At 37.0% G+C, this 18,565-nt stretch overlaps 1 protein-coding gene across 1 annotated transcript in view; it reads right to left on the reverse strand.

Annotated features, from left to right (window-relative positions):
* THSD7B (thrombospondin type 1 domain containing 7B) overlaps positions 1–18,565 on the reverse strand; it is a 797,596-nt gene that overhangs the window by 179,619 nt on the left and 599,412 nt on the right. The window lies entirely within an intron of this gene.

The raw sequence follows: 18,565 nt of genomic DNA on the forward strand, positions 1-18,565 counted from the left end.
TGATGCTACCATCCCACAGAGTCTAGGGTCTCAGACCATTCACTTCTGCCATAAACAGTTTTGAATACGCATCCCAATTTGCCAGACAGAGCATAGATTTCTACGTGTGTCAAGAAGTTTAAGAAATAAAATTTTGGGAAGTGTTTGTTTGAGCTAATCAAGTTCAGTCCATGAATCCTCCCAGAGATTAGGTTAAGAATGGACACAAAGTTTAATTTCGGCCAATGAGTTGTGAGGTGAAGTTTTTTAGGGGAGTAGGAGGCTCTGGGAAATTTTCGTTGCTTCTAAGATTCCCCCAAGAAAGACACTCTCTCATTCTTCAGGCCATTGCTGCATCAAGAGACTAGTCCTGAAACTACGAATGGCAGCTATCTTGGTAACATCCTAAGGATGAAGCCCATGCTGAGGATGATGAAGGAGAGAGACTAAAAGGAACTGTGTCCTTGATGACATTGCTGAACCACAGAACCAACTATCCCTGGAGGCTGCAGAACCACTGAATTTCTTCATATATGAGGAGATGTATTTATTTATTGTTTCATCCCACTGGGATTGAGGTTTCTGTTAGTTGCAAATCATCCTAATAAAGAAGAGATAAGTTTGCTGATTGAGCCCAAGCTGGTTTCACGTAGTTTTAAAGAATGTAATACAGTTCTGATACCATGAGCATCTAGAGTGTTATGATCTATACATTCAACCTATCCCACCACTCACTCGAGTTTCCGGGAATGCAGGTGCCCAGTGGAAACTCCTTGAGCAATGGCTGAAATGAGCTTCATCAATATCTCCTCCTGGCACATCATTATTCTCCATAAGTGTTTGCTGAAAGAATGGAAGAATAATGACACAGGTGCACAGAATTAAAGCTGCCTTCCAAAACATTTACAGTTACCTTGAATTCCATTTTATGTTTACATCTCTTTTTGAAAGCTACCAGAGCTCACTGACAAGTCACCGTTACCACGAGTTCCTGGTCACGTCATACAGTTTCATAATTTTACCTACTGCATCACATTCCTGTAGGTCTCCTCCCAATACCGCTAATTATATAGCATGAGGATACGCATGTGACATTTGTTGAATAATGCAAAATAAAATACATTTATTACCATATCATGTCACCCCAAACTGTGGGTCCACTGGATACTTTATATTTTATTTTTCTACATATTCAGGGGTATTTGCACAGCCACCAGGTAAATCCCCTCGCGCCCAAGGAATAGACAGTTTTTGGAGGCCACATGTTCGGTCAAATCATCTCCTAAAGGAGGTCACTTGCTCACGGTAAAGGCCATTTGTCTTTAATAATGCAGGGAGTCACTGTCAGAAGGAATTGTTGCAGGATGAGGTCAAAGTGCCCCTTACCTGTTTTCCTAAGAGAATAATGAACACATTGTGTATACTTGTGTCACCGACAGTTCTTATTGCACTCTTGCTCATTTGGATGGAAGAGGTGTTCAAAGAGGAAAGGAACAATGATGGACTGAGAAGGAGGACCCCTATTCTGGTTGGTAATTTAGGAGTCAAGTCACCTCCTTAAGCCCCAGTTACCACATTTACAAGATGATGGGTTAAGTTAGACAGCAGTTCTCAATCCTAGTTGTACATTAGATAATCCTCACTTGAGGATTTTAAAAAACATAGACAGTTGGATCCCAGCAGCAAAAAATTCTGATTTAGTAGGACTACATCAGAATTTAGGTGGAGGGCAGGGAAATAAAGTTTCTGGAGTAAATCTAATGTGCCGCCATGATTGGAAACTAGTAGATTAGATACTTTTAGGTTTCTCCCAACTTGAATTATTCTAGTATATGATTCTCCTGGAACTTCTTAGTTATGTTCAGCCAGATACTCATTTTCATGCATGAAAAATGCTGCCTAAGAGTGTCACTTGTCAGTCACACTGTATTTTACCACCATGCAAGTAAAACTCTGCTTAGTACCAGCCATAGGAAAATAAATAAATAAAATAAAAGACACAATATGCAACATGATACCTAAAGGGGGAAAAAAAGAGGATATAGGTAGGGTTGTTCTGAAGCCCTTCGAATGATCTTATTTCTATCTCATGAAGCAGGACGTTGCTTGGTCTCTGTACCCAGATGTACTCCTCCCGCTGCCTTGGTCCAGCATCCACAAAGGACACAGAATCAGTTGCAGGGGAGAACAGATGAGACTGTATATCCAGATGATTATAAATCTATTTTACCCCAAATGCAAACTATTCAAAGTACATATCCAACCCACCACTGAGTTCTAATAAAGTATATATTTTTATTGGGAAAAAAGTGGACTTGTTGTTATGACATAGACAACACACACAACATACTACCCCCCGTGAAAATAACCAATTGAGCAATTTCAATGCTTCTAAGTAATTTAAATTTCATGGGGATAATATGAGTAGCAACCCTTCACTGTGTTCTGGCCATATTTCAACGGCCAGTATCCGTATTTCTGTGCCGATGAGCTTTGTCAAAAGCAGAGGAAGACTGCTCATACTTAGCGCAAAGAGCATAGACTTATGAGAGCAAAGACAGTCAAGGAAGGGTAAATGGGAGGAGTGGGGGTAGCGAAACATGAAATAGTAGTAGGTAAGCAGGAGATCAGATAGGACACATTTGGAAGTTAAAACTCTAAAAATACATGTACTCAGTATCAAATGTCCTTTTAAATGAACAAAATATAAAATTTTCGACCAATAATAATTTCAATACACTTGCGTTCCTATGCTCCAAAAACAGAGAAAAGCAACAGCAATGTTATCATTTGCTATCCTGGCCCCGATTTGACAGTACATTGGAGGGCTGGCTCAATGCCAACTTCTTTCCTAGTAATGTCACTCAAATTAATTTACCTTCACGTCTAAGGGTGACAAGATTGCTGTCTATTAGGGTGGAAGATGCACAACGCTTCCACCGTTTGGGAACACTTTTTGGAGAAGGACTTTACAGTTGGTGGCATGCTTGCTTTCAGCACAGGTGATAAACATAATATCCCTTACTTTGTCATCTGAAAGATATTTCTCTTCCAGGAAGAAAGGGACAACTTCAATTTGCTTTAGGCAGTCTATATTTCAATGACAGTGGAACATGATTTTAATCCAATATAGAGAAAATTTGATGAATAGTTTCCAGAGAAAGGGCAATAGACTAAATCCCAATATCTAGTTTTGTTAAAGAATGTTTGGTGACTTGTAACTTGAAAAGCAATTTCTGTTAACACTAAATTAGACATCAATCGATTTATACGATCAGCTTGAGAATGTGAAATTATCAGTCTTTCTGAGGAAGCCTGTATGAGGAGGGCTGATGAGGAGATAGAAGTGGCCCCTTCCTCCTGGCTCGGCAGCAGCTTCCCTGGCCTGAGGGTCTTGCTGACTCTGAGCTCAGAGAAATGTGCTTGGGGCCAGATCATGAAATGTCTTACAAACTACATTATGTAGTTTGCACTTTATCTCAAAGGTAACAAGAGACTCATGAAAGATTTTAAGTATGAGCAGATTTGTGATTTAGAAAGTTCACAGAGGCTGCTGTATGAGAAACAGAGTGTGTGTGGCGGGGACTGGGAGTGAAGGGGATTAGAGACAGAGGAAATGATGGTTATGATGATTGTTTAGGAGAGAGACAGCAGAGTCCAGCAGCAAGGTAATGTGCTCATACTCGTTCTCTTCAGGAAGAGAGATACGACTGGGGAGTAGACAGTGTCACTGCTATGTGGTGACATGAGAAATGCTGAGGTAAACATCTAATGCATACTGCGTTTCCCCGAAAATAAAACCTAGCTGGACAATCAGCTCTAATGCGTCTTTTCGAGCAAAAATTGATGTAAGACCTGGTCTTATTTTACTGTAATATAAGACCCGGTCTTAATATAATGTAATGTAATGTAATGTAATGTAATGTAATGTAATGTAATGTAATGTAATGTAATGTAATGTAATATAATATAATATAACATAATATAATATTTAAGACTGGGTATTATAGTTTAAAAAGACCCAGTTTTATATAATATAAGACTGGGTCTTATATTAATTTCTGCTCCAAAAAACGCATTAGAGCTGATTGTCCAGCTAGGTCTTATTTTGGGGAAATCTGGTACATATTGCTTTCACACCTCTTTCATGGTATCAGACAGGTCGTATTCCAAGTAATCATCTAGAATTATATACTATCTGTATTTAGGACGTTCTGTGATAATTTATAAGTTAAAATGAAATGCCAGTTATCTACTGAAGTTGAATATATGCATATCCTATGAGCTAGAAATTCTACTCTCAAGTATACACCCAACAGAAATGCACACATCTGAGCATCAAAACACATGTATAAGAATGGTCATAGCAGTGTTATTTGTAATAGCCCCAAACTGGAAACGAGCCAAATATCCATCCATCAACAATAAACATGGATAAAATGTGGTATATACAATAAAATAATGGGATATGCACAAGGGCATAACATCATATAATGAAAATAAACAACATATTGCTACATATCATGACATGTATAAATCTCACAAACAATACTGAGGAGAAAAAGGCAGACACAAAAGAGTACATAGTGCAGAATCCATTTATGTAAAGGTTGTTATATTCTAAAACTAATTTATAGTGTTAGAAGTCTGTGTGGTGAGAGGAAGTGGTAGTAAAGGAGGTTGAGCACAAAGAGGGCATCTGAGATATTGATAATATACAGCTGGCCCTCCATATCTGTGGGTGCTGATCTGAGGATTTAATCAACCACAAATCCAAAATATTCGGAAAAAAATGTTACGTTGTTGCTCACATGTTCTATGAAGTTAGGCCTAGGATGGTTGGGTCTGAACTGAACAGGTACAAACTTTTTTTCTTGTAATTATTCCCTAAACAACACAGTATAACAACGATTTACACAATGTTTACATTGTATTAGGTATTATAAGTAATGAAGAGATGATTTAAAGTTTATGAGAGGATGTGTTTAGGCTATATGGAAATACTATACAATTTTTTATAAGAGATTTGAGCACCCACAGATTTTGGTATCTTAGGAAGTTTCTGGAACCAAGCTCCTATGGATACCAAGGAATGACTATATTTCTTGACTTGAGTGGTAATTGAATGGGAAGGTTCACTTTGTGAAAATTTATAGAGCTCTACCCATAATAATTTGTGTATCTTTTGGTTACACACTTTAATAAAAACATTTATATAAAAATTCAAAGTATCACACATTTCATAGGAAATTAGTCATAAATAAGTAAAAAGTTATATTCATTTCTGCCACTAGAAAAAAAATGCAATGCTGAATAAGGTGTCTAGAAATAAAACAGACTTCCTATACAAGAAGCAGTGATAGTAGCTTTTACTATGCCTCTAAACTGTTTTATTACAACTAAATTATTTGACTTTAAATGTTTCAGTAGTTAAATGTAAAAACAGAAGCAATCTGCATAATTTAGTAGTAAAAAGCAATATGGTATAGATCGGGGTATCCAAACTGCGGCCCGTGTGCCAACTACGGCCCATGATCCATTGTTAATTGGCCCACAGCCAATTCCAAAAATATATTTAGTTTACTTAAATAAACCAGGTGAGGCAATACGTACTTCACCTCGAGTGAGTGGCCCAGGTGTTTGTGTATTTTACTGCATATGGCCCTTGGTGAAAAACGTTGAAAAAAGTTTGGACACCCCTGCTACAGATGAAAGCAAACTGAATTGGAAACTAAAATTATGTGTTGGAGACCAGAGAAAAATAATCCTGCCTAACATTTATCAAGCACTTACTACATGCCAAACAATGAGATAGGAAATTTATATTTATTTTCATTTTATATTAATTAACACTCACAATAATCTTATGAAGTAGTGACCATTGTTATACCCATTTGACAGATTATAAAATTGAGACTCAGAAAGGTTAAATAATTGTCTCATGTTCCCACAGCTCGCAAGTGGCAGGGCAGCATTTGACATCAGACCTGACTGGCTCTTAACCCCTTATATTTATGAGTGGGTGAAGTTGGGCAAGTGATTACACCCCTCTAAGCCTTAGTTTCCTTTTCTGTAAAATCGGAGGGTCTTCCCAGATTTGCTCTGAGTGGCAAACAGTGGTTGTGTTCATTGTTTAGATTAGAAAGGGCAGGCTAAGTCAACTGCAGAAAAAATCTTTTGCAGAGCTGAACTCAGCAGAAATGCTAGCCTCAGCAGCAAGAATCTCAATTCTGGCAGTACTCACCAACTTCCCTGATCAAAACAACCAGCAAAAACAAAACTTTGTTAACAAATACACATTCCTGGATCTATTCTAACTGTCTTCAGAGCAGGGGCCTGGAAAATTGTTTTTACATTGACTTTCCCGCCACCCACGGTGATTTTTTCAGTCTCATGATTAGTAAAGGTTTTGAAAAAAATAAACTCTGGATTTCAAAAGTTTAGGTAAGTTACTCAGAGAGACTAATTTTATCTTGACGCTTAAGTCATGATGGACAATATAAATCAGGATTCAACAAGTGATTTTCTGCAAGGATGTGTCACAGAATCTAGTCAGGATCTAGGTAGCTTACTTTCTGGTAATTTAATATTGGGATAAAGCTTGAAAAAATCTCAATGGCACAAATTTATAACTAGTAATAGGTATGTCAGTCCTGTTGATCTTTCACACAGCTTAGTGATTATAGTCAGCAATACTTTATTATAAACTTCAAAGTAGCCAAGAGACTAGATTTTATTTGTTCTCATCATAAAAAAGAAATGATGATCATGTGACCTGAGAGGTATGTTAGATAATACTATGGTGACAATCATATTACAATACATAAATGTATCAAACCAACACATTGTACACCTTAAACTTACACAATGTTATATATTAATTATATCTCAATGAGAAAAGAACTGGAGAATTAGCATGTCACTTAGGATCTTACTTTTAAATAGGTCTTAAGCAAGTTATTTATTTTTTTTAAGAAGGTGCTGTACTCCCATTAGTTCACCGTTTAATTTTCTAACAAGTATATTTAGTATGACCAAATGCTTGTGGTTAAAGTCAGGTCCATATTCTTTCAATGCCTGAAAGGAAGAGGGGTGTTTCCATTCTATATTTAAAGACAAGTGACAGGATGATTCAGGAAAAATGTGAAAAGTAGGATCTGCATATATATATATATATTTTTCCCCCTAGAAAAGTACTTGAGAATTCCTACTTTAAGTACTTGATGAAGAAGACTCTTTCTCAGATTTCCAGTCAAGATGGTGGAGTACATAAATAGTGTGCTTGACTCCTTTCACAACTACATCAAAATTACATCAAAATAAACTACAGAACAACCAGCATTGCAAATCACCTGAATTCTAGCTGAACAGAAGTTCTATAACTAAGGATATACAGAAGAATACAATATTAAGATTGATAGGAGGGGCAGAAATGCAGAATGGGGCTGGTCTCACACCTGCACGTGGCAGACAAAAATTGAGAGGAATATCTCAGCTAAGGAGGTACACCCTGATGTCCCAGGTCCACACCAGGCTCCCTGGCCCAGGGATCCTATGCCAGGAAGAGAAGTTCCAACAACTTCTGGCTGTGAAAACCAACAGAGACTATGGCTGAGTGAGACAGAGGGCTGCTGGAGTCCTAGTTGTTCCGCTTAAAGAGCTCTCACATGGACTTACTTACTGAACTCACTCCCTTTGAGCTCCATCACCGGGGAGGCAGCTCAAAAGTCACCAGGGACATATGTAGAGGAACTGAATTGTCTGGCTGCAGGGAGAGGGCTGGAGGAACAGCTTTCCAAGACAGAAGTGCTGGCAGAAGCTATTGTTGCTTTTTTGAGGCCTCCCCTTCACCCAGCATGAAGATGCAGGCAGGCACCCTATCTGAGTCTCCATCCTAGCTGAGAAAATTTGCCCCATCCTAGTGATTTCCTGAGACCCCACCCAACTTGCAGGCCCACCCAAGCCACTTCCAGTGTCTGTTCCATACAATCAGTCTGCATCTGTCTTGGCTCATGCTGTGGACTTTCCTAAAATCTCTCAAAAGTTTACAAACCCCAAACAAGAAGCATCTGGCCTCACCATGCTCCATGTATCTTGATAAGCAGCCCCAAATCTGGCACTAGTGACAGTTCGCCTCAGTTCCAAGGTTAGCCTCTTGCAGGTATCACCAAGCCAAGACAAGGTGGCAACCATTTGTGAATTGTTTTGTGGCTCATTCCAGTTGGCCTCAGGGAGGGGACAGGAGACAGCTGAACTTGACTCATGGAAGAGCCACTGCCAGGAGGCCCTGTGGCTGGCATGTCTGGTGGCCTGATTCAGACGAAGCAGGTTCAGAACAACCAGGTTGCCTCTGCAGATAACACCCACAAAAGACAGACTGGGCAGCCACAAGAGCCCTGCTAAAGCAAATCCTGTTCCACAGGTTCAGCCCCTGCACAACAGCTCCTCCACTGTAGTGATGGCCAGTCCTTTCAATGAACCAGCCCAAGAGTCAATCCCTTATAATGACGTGCAAACAACAAACAAGGCTCAACTACATTAGGAGGGTACACACAACACACTCAAGGAACATACATGGAGCACCTGGCTCAGGTGACCAGGGATATTGCACCGCTGCACCTAACAAGATACCTACTACATAAGGCCACTCTACTAAGACAGGGAGACATAGAAACTCCATCTAATACATAGAAACAAACACAGGGAGGATGCCAAAATGAGGAGACAAAGAAACATGTCCCAAATGAAAGAACAGAACAAAACTACAGAAAATGAACTAAAAAAATTGAAGACAAGCAATCTACCAGATACAGAGTTCAAAATATTGTTTATAAGAATCCTCAATAATTTCAGTGAGAACTTCAATAAAGAGATAGGAAACATAAGAATGGAGAAAGAAAACATAAAAAAGAACCAATCAGGCATGAAGAATGCAGTAACTAAAATAAAAAAGAGTACAGTAGAGGGACTCAGCAGTAGATTAGATGAAGCACACAATCGAATCAGTTATTTAGAACATAAGGTAGCAAAAAACACCCAATCAGAACAGAAAAAAAAAAAAAAAGAATCCCAAAAAACAAGGCTAGTTTAAGGGGCTTTTGGGACAACATTAAGTGTACTAATATTCACATCATGGGGTACCAGAAAGAGAAAAGAGAGAGAAGGAATTGAAAACCTATTTAAAGAAAACCCTTAAATGGGTTTTCATAGAAAACTATGAGACATTTAAAAAAAAGAAAAAAAATTAAAGAAGACACAAAGAAATGGAAAGACATTCTGTGTTCATGGATTGGAAGAACCATCATAGTTAATATGGCCATATTACCCAAAGAGATGCACAGATTTAATGCAATCATCATCAAAATCCCAATGGCATTTTTTAATGAAATAGAACAAAAAATCATCAGGTTTGTGTGGAAGTACAAAAGACCCTAAATGGCTAAAGAAATCCTAAGTAAAAAGAATAAGGCTGGAGGTATCACACTTCCTGACTTCAGCTTGTACTACAGAGCAACAATAATCAAAACAGCATGGTACTGGCAGAAAAACAAATACACAGACCACTGGAATAGAATTGAAAAACCAGAAACAAACCCACATAAATATGGACAGATAATTTTTGAGAAAGGAACCAAAAATATACAACAAACAAAAAAAGGCCTCTTCATAAAATGGTGGTGAGAAAATAGGAAAGCCAAATGCAAAAAAAACAATAACAACAACAACAAAAAAAACTGCTGTCTGTTACCATATACCAAAATTAACTCAAAATGGATAAAAAACCTAAACATAAGACCTGATACAATAAACTGCATAGGAGAAAGCATAGGTACTAAATTTATGGACCTTGGGTTCAAAGATTTTATGAATTTGATGTCAAAGGCAAAGGATTTTATGAATTTGACCTCAAAAGCTAAAATAAATGAATGGGCCTCTATCAAACTAAAAAGCTTCTGCACAGCAAAAGAAACCATCAACAAAACAAAGAAGCAACCAACCGAACGGGAGACAATATTTGGAAACAATAACTCTGCTAACGGGCTAATATCCAAAATATATAAGGAACTCATACTACTCAACAACAAAAAACCAAACAGTCCAGTTAAAAAATGGGTGGAGGACATGAACAGAAACTTCTCTGAAGAAGACATGCAGGTGGCCAACAGATAAAAAAAAAAAAAAAAAAAAATGTGCACATTCACTAACTAGTAGGGAAATGTAAATCAAAACCACAATAAGATATCACCCCATACCTGTTAGAATGGCTATCATTAACAAGACAAACAAGTGTTGGAGAGGCTGGGGAGAAAAAGGAACCCTCATACATTGTTGGTGGGAATGCAAATTGGAAAGCAGTGTGGAGTTTCCTCAAAAAGTTAAAAATAGAATTACCATATGACCCAGCAATCCCTGTCCTGGGTATATACCCAAAAAATCTGAAAACATTTATCCATAAAGATGTATGTGCTCCAACATTCATTGCAGAATTACTTACGGTGGCCAAGACATGGGAACAACCAAAGTTTCCTTTGATAGATGATTGGATAAAGAATATGTGGTACATACACTTGATGGAATATTACTCAGCCATAGAAAAGATGAAATACTGCCATTTGCAACAACATGGATGGATCTTGAGATTATCATGTTAAGAGAAATAAATCAGACAGAAAAAGTCGAGAACCATATGAGTTCACTCATCTGTGGAATAAAAACTGAAAGCAACAAAGAACAAGAGAAACAAATAAAGAAACAAAAACTCATAGACACAGACAAGAGTTTAGTGGTTACCAGAGAGTAAGGGGAGAGGGATGGTAGAAAAGGGTAAAGGGGGTCAAATATGATGGAATATATTTGGATGGAATATATATACATGGTGATGGAAGGAGAACTGACTCTGGGTGATGAGCACACAATGTGATATATAGATGATATACACTTGAAACCTATATAATTTTACTAACCATTGTCACCCCAATAAAATTTTTAAAAAGGCTGTAACAAGAGACAAAGAAGGATACAGTCATACCACTTCTGGGTATTTATCTGAAGAAACCCAAAACACTAGTTTGAAGGGACATGTGCATCTGTATGTTCATTGTAGCATTATTTTCAATAGTCAAAATATGTAGGCAACCTGGGTGGCTATCAATAGATGCATGGATAAAGAAGCCGTGGTATATATAGGTGTGGTACATATATTGCGAACTTACCACTGTGCACTTACATTGGCAGCACTCTACAAACAGCTCGGTAAGGTTTAATAACCTTGGTCTATCAGTGTTCACAGCTGTGTTTGTATAGACATGTGGCTGTGTCTTGCTGAGTGGCGTTCATTATTGATGTTGCATGTTTTTATGTGCTATTGTGAGAATGTCGGAGTTTGAATTAGAGCAATGAACAAACATCAAATTTCTTGGTAAATTTGGCAAGAATGGAAGTAAAATCAGGGACACGCTTAGTCCAAGTTTATGGGGATGATGCCATGAAGAAAACGGGAGTGTGCAAATGGATTAAATGTTTTTCTGATGTGAGAGAATGTGTCACTGATGAAGAGAGGTCAGGGCAGTCAGTAACAAGCAGAACTGACAAAAACATTGCAAAAATTCATCGAATTGTGCGTCAAAATCATCGGCTGACTGAGTAGCATAGCAGACCAAGTAAACATCTATAGAGAAACAGGAAAATCTTAACTGAAAATCTTGGCATGAGAAAGGTGTGTGCAAAAATGGTCCCAAAGAAGCTCACCAATGAACAAAAGCAAAGGAGAGTCAAATTTGCCAAGACCTTTTGGAGAAGCAAGATGATGTTATGGGCCATGCTATCACTGATGATGAAACATGGGTGTACCAAAAGGACCTGAAACAAAGCGTCAAAGTGCACAACGTAAGTCGCTAATTCTCCACAACCAAGAAAGTACTGCCAGTCCTTTCAAGAGCCAAAATCAAGAGTCAAAATGATGCTGCTAAACTTTTTTCATATCAGAGATATTATTCATTATGAATCTGTACCAACTGGACAAACAGTTAACCAAGTTTACTATTTGGAAGTGCTGAAAAGGCTGCGTGAAAAAGTTAGACCAAAACAACCTCAACTTTTGCAAACAATTCATGGCTCTTGCATCACGACAATGCACCAGCTCACAAGGCACTGTCTGTGAGGGAGCTTTTAGCAAGTAAACAAATAACTGTATGGGAACACCCTCCCTACTCACCTGATCTGACCCTCAATGACTCCTTTCTTTACCAGAAGATAAAGGAAATATTGAAAGGAAGACATTTTGATGACATTCAGGATATCAAGGGTAACACGATGATAGCTCTGATGGCCATTCCAGAAAAAGAGTTCCAAAATTGCTTTGAAGGGTGGACTAGGTGATGGTGTCAGTGCATACCTTCCCAAGGGGAGTGCTTCAAAGGTGACCGTAGTGATATTCAGCAATTAGGTATGTAGCACTTTTTCTAGGATGAGTCCATGAAGTTAATTGTCAAACCTTATATATAATGAAGTATTATTCAGCCATAAAAAGAAATGAAATTTTGCCATCTGCAACAACATGGCTGGACCTAGATGGTATTATGCTGAGTGGAGTAAATCAGACTGAAAAAGACAAATGCCATATGATTTCACTTATATGTGGAATCTGAAGAACAAAATAAACAAACAAAACAGAAACAGACTCATACCGTGTTTCCCTGAAAATAAGACCTAGCCAGACAATCAGCTCTAATGCATCTTTTAGAGCAAAAATTAATATAAGACCCGGTCTTATTTTACTATAATATAAGACCCAGTCTTTAATATAATATAGTATAATATAATACCGGGTCTTATGTTAATTTTTGCTCCAAAAGACGCATTAGAGCTGATTGTCGGGCTAGGTCTTATATTTGGGGAAACACGGTAGATACAGCGAACATTCTGAGGGTTGACAGACGGGAGTTAAGTGAAGAAGTGAAAAAGAGGAAGGGATGAAGAAGTACAAATTGGTAGTTACAAAACAGTCATGGAGATGTAAAGTATAACATAAGGAATATAGTCAATAATATGATAATAACTATGTATGGTGTCAGATGGGTACTAGATTTATCAGGGTGATCACCTCATAAGTTATATAAATGTCTAACCACCATGGTGTATACCTGTGACTTATATAATACTGTATGTCAACTGTAATTGAAAAATAAAAATTCATTAAAAAAAGCTAACCTTAAAAAAAGGTCCATTTTCCAAAACTGCACACAAATGATGTGATTTTCCTGCTGAAGCTGATGCTATCTAATATACTATTCCATGGGTTCAAGAGTTCAGGGCCTGAGGATAACATGAGGTGTGGGAGCCCACTAAAAGAGTTCCAAGGACAAAATATGACAAAATTTGCCTGATTTGCAATTTTACAGCTGTCCTCAGCCAATCCTGCAAACTTCGCTTAGGGACCGCATTAGTGACATTTGCCAAGCCAGTGTAGTAGAGAATGTTGTATTAGACAGAATGTGCATAGGAGCATCCTGAATAACAACTAAAAGTGAATTTGAATACATACAGAAAGGCAATACTGAGTATTACAAAACACAGTAAAAATGCAAGAAAGTGGACAACAGGTATAGGAAAATTGCTTCTTATGAATGATTTTGTCAGCTCTCAAGAAAAATGATCAAAGTTTCAACAAATTTTAACAAGCCTGAGGGGTATTCCTTTGGAATATCAAGAATGAGGTATGTGTGGACGCCAATGTGGGGTGAGAGGAAATCTCTTGAGAAGAAAAATATAATTTTTCTTGCAGATGGTGACAGAGCAAGAACAAAAAAGAAAAATTGCCTCTCCCCTGAGCTCTACTCAGCTCAATTAGTACAATGTCACAACTTGAAAGCGGAGTTTGAGTTGGCAGACAGGCATAAAGGATACAAATGGAGGAACACTAGCCCCCAGGATCCATTTCATGCCGCCTCTGAGGTGGGGGTGCAGTATATCTGGGGTTTGCTATAATAATTTCTTCGTTGGGGAGAGGTGAAATGTTTTATGAGTATCTGTCTGTATTAAATCCTCACAAATAACCCTGAGAATAAATCACTCTGCATCTCTTAATTCTACAATTACGGTATTTCATACTTAAAGCAAGTTCTTACCAAAGGTGCAGCCTCAACAGGCCCCATCACCACCACCTATGCAAGAACAGCCCACCTGAATGTGCTTATTCAGAGGCTGCCTTCCGTATTCATGCTCAGGAAGACTTCTTGCTCCATTACAGTCTGGGGCTCCTGCCAGGGTACTAAGTCCAAAGTGAGCAGGACTGTGCCAGGAATGATTTGCACTAGGTTAGAATGAGTCGGAGTCAGGCTGGTCGAAAAGAAGAGGCCAAAATTGGTTAAATCAAATTAAATCTAAGTGTCACCGTATGTTTCTGCATAAACACACATTAAGACAGAATGTCATTTACCTTATTTCCATATCCTAACATGCTGCTAATAATTAACGAAGCAGCACTGAAATGAGCATACACTCTCTCTCTATGGAAACCTTTTCTCATCCAAAAGCCTTCTTCTAAGGAAGAAATGTTCACGCTAAAATATATATGTATATATTTTTTTGGGAAAAAAATACTCTTTAAGACATTATTAGCCTGTTATGATAATAAAATGCATTGTACTCATCATATCCAAATTTAGGCCACTTCTCTTTGAAGAGAAGACAAAACTTTAAAATAGCAAATGTTCCTAGAGAACACAAATATGTAATTTCTATCCTTTCATTCAGTTCCAAACACAGTCAAAACACTTTCAAAAATGTATTTAAATAGATAGCATGCATTTAAGAAAGTATAGGTAATGAATCTCAGTGTAAGATTTTTATTCAAATAATCTGTGAATAAAAGATTTGCAACTTATAAACAAAATATAATTTCCTGGAACTCTCTTGCCTTCATTTCTGTGAAGAACTCATAAAGGAAATGTAAGTCTAATGGAGGTTTAATGTCAGTGTCCCTATATTTAATCTTCTACTAAGCAGAATTCCAAAAGAAAAAACATAACGCAAATATATAGTACAATTGCACTTAAATCCACCCAACACATTACAGACTGTAAAATATTAAAATATATTATGTATTTTATAATGCACAGCAGCAACAAGGGCATCAACCAACTGATCTGATAATCCATTAAACTATTTAGAAGGTTTCCACTTAAGTAAGAGCTTTGGGTAAACTGTATGCTCAAACTATTTAGCATCACAAATATACTTAGCAGAAAGCTATTCAGGTATTGGTGTCATTTTGGCACTTCTAGAAAAAGAGCTACCCCATGTTGATAGGTTTTGCTTTAAAAGGAAGGCTTTTTATGAGATGTTATAAATACTGATTTTACTAACAGATTCAGAACGGTCTATGAGCTTGTATGCATTACATAAAATCAACCTTTCCATTTATATCACTGAGTTAGATTTCAGTGGATATACAAACACCCAGGATTTTTCAAGCAAGTCTCGAAAGACTAGGCAATAATAATTTGGAGATTCTTATTTCTTTCCTCTAAAAGAGCTCTTGTTTTTGAGAATTTGAACTGAAAAAAATCACAGTATAAAAGACTAGAGTTCATCTTTTCCTATGGCTGAGTAATATTCCATTGTGTGTATGTACCACACCTTCTTTACCCACTCATCTATCTAAGGACACTTTGGTTGTTTCCATGTCTTGGCCACCATGAATAATGCTGCAATGAATATAGGGGTACATATACCTTTACAGATAAATGTTTTCAGATTATTTGGGTAGATACTGCCATTTGCTACAACATGGATGGATCTTGAGATCATCATGCTAAGCAAAATAAGTTATAAAAAGTTGAGAATCATATGATTTCACTCATATGTGGGATATAAAACTGAAAGCAACAAACGAACAAGACAAACAAAGAAACAAAAAACTCATAGACACAGACAACAGTTTAGTCATTACCAGAGTGTACAGGAGGTGGGAGGAGGGCAGAAGAGGGTAACAGAGTCAAATATATGGTAAAGGAAGAATTGACATTGGGTGGCAAACGCACAATGTAATATGTAGACGATGTATTATAGAATTGTATAGTTGAAACCTATATACTTTTACTATCTAATGTCACCCCCCATAAATTTAAAAAATAGGAAGACAAAGAGACCAGAGTTTTAATATATTTTGTCTTTCTATGTCACTAGCCACCCACTCATCCAGAGGGAATGCTTCTTTTTCAAATAAACCAACCAATGAACATAATTTGACAATCCACAAGATAGTGTACTAGGGGCTGGAATGAATTACAGAAGTAGAAAGACAGCCCTTGCCCTCAAAAAGGCCTCATGTTCTGAAGGGAAATGAAGAAGGAGAATGAACAAGCATATGTAGGTATACTGACATTTATATAGGCATACGCTTAGTAGACATACACATGAGAAAGTTTAATATTTCTTATGAACAAGATGTCCGGCTCAATCTGACATACTGAATTTTCCTCATGCACAGGTACTACAGATATGTGAATCTTTTACTGCAATAATTTGGTTACAATTTTTAGAGCTCTTCTTACTTATGGATGAATGGGTAATAGAGTATTAATTTGGTACCAAAAATAGAAAAATAAATCCAAACCTGAACCAACTGGAAAGAAGACAAATATCCTAAAGCCAGGAATAAAACTGAACTTTAGAAAAGAGCCTCAAGTGGCTGTACCTCTAACTAGACCATATTTCCAGCTTAGAGAAACAAATAGCAGTTTCTCCGAAAGAAGAATCGCCATCAATAATAGAAGCTTGGGGATATTTCCTAAATAATGAAAATTCATGACAACTCATTTATTTTCAAATGAAATAAGAAAATATGGATCAAATAAAAAAATTCTATCACACACACACACACACACACAAACACACGCAGGGGATTCTACTATATATAAGAGCAAATACATAATGAAATCACCACAGATAGCTTTCCACAAATACACTTACAGGTATGTAAGTATTTGTTTTAAAATTGGAATTGCTCTGAGGAGGATTTCTTTTAAATTCAGGATTTCTCCCAGTAGTAATTTCCCTGCCATTCACAGACTTACAAGTGACAGGGAAGGCTATTACTTATTTGCTGTGATCAATTAATTTATGCTAAAATATGAAGTATGGATTGAGGTCAAGTTTTATAATTCAAGTTTAATTAAGCCACATACACGCTAGATAGCGGAAAGCTCTTTATATTAAAACATAAGGCATACTAAACTCAATTTCTTTAAGTCTCAAGATTCATTTCTGAGCATCACAGCTAACAAATCTCTTTGGAATGCTGCAATTCCTTTCTGGAACTCAAAAATTAGAACCATGCCCTGCAGACAGGCCCACCCTCACTTAATTTACATTTATGGAATTTATCTAGATTATTTATCTAGATTAAATCCAGGTTGAACCTGGCGTTAATTTTCAGCTTGCACTACTTCATAAGGTTTTAGATGTTATATGTCAATTAAATGTTTAGAACAAGTTTCCTTTAAGTCACAAGAGGCTTACAAGTACATTCGTCTTATTCATACTTTTAAATTGGATAGACACATTTCCATACATTTGCAGTTGCATACTGAGAATATAGCCTTAAAGTCCTTGATCAAATAAAGTCCTTTTATTCCTTGGATGATTTCCTAGTTCATAAAACTAACATATTAAAATCAGTGTTTAACACCAGTGTTATGAAGACTTAGGTTTTCATTGATGCTTTTGAGGAAGATTTGAGAATTATCATGTTATATATAACCATAAATGCTTAGTAGTTATTTTCCATTCTAAATGGTTAGAAAATCCTCTGGGGATGGTCAAATAGTCTTCATACAGAATATTCACTTGAAAGCCTCCTTCTGCCCATAAACCTATATTATTCCTTTCTTTGTACTGAAGTAGGGATTATTATCTCAGACCATCTTTGCTCTGCTTATCTGCCTCCCGTTTTCATTAATCATATCCCTTCATTAACTTTCATTATTCTTCCCTTTACCAAACCACTGTACTTGTGGAGCTTATTTGCAAACTTTATGTTGATTTTATGATCCTCTGCCTTGTTTTCTCAAAATGTTTACATCTGCTATGAGGGAAGAAACTATGGTCATTATTGTACCACATAACTGTAAAATACAAAACTAGCATAACACCTTGCCCTGGCTTAGAACTTAAATCTTTTGTGTTAGAGTGATAAATTTTCATTTTCAGTTAGTTATGTGTCTTTTGTCAAAACTTAGGAAAAAAATAGGTAGAGATATTGGTCTTGACTTGAGAAATGATATCTAAATCTAAGTAGTACTAGACATGCTATTCAAACTAATTATGAAAAAATGCATAGATTTCCTTTCCATTCAACAACCTGTATAGAAAGTCTAATCAAACTGAGATTAAAGGGACAGAAATTCATAAACTAGAATTAGTAATAGAAGCCTGTGAAACTATTCTGTCAAAATAGTTTCTGAGTACAAAGGCTCTATATAGCCCTGTAAAGGCTCTATATAACCATACTTCACCTCTCTAAGTACAAAGCACTTCGAACATCTTGTTCTCCACTAAGTCAACTGGATTATAATATTTTATA

This window comes from Rhinolophus ferrumequinum, chromosome 8 (genome assembly GCF_004115265.2).
Source record: "Rhinolophus ferrumequinum isolate MPI-CBG mRhiFer1 chromosome 8, mRhiFer1_v1.p, whole genome shotgun sequence".
Classification (NCBI taxonomy): Eukaryota; Metazoa; Chordata; class Mammalia; order Chiroptera; family Rhinolophidae; genus Rhinolophus; species Rhinolophus ferrumequinum.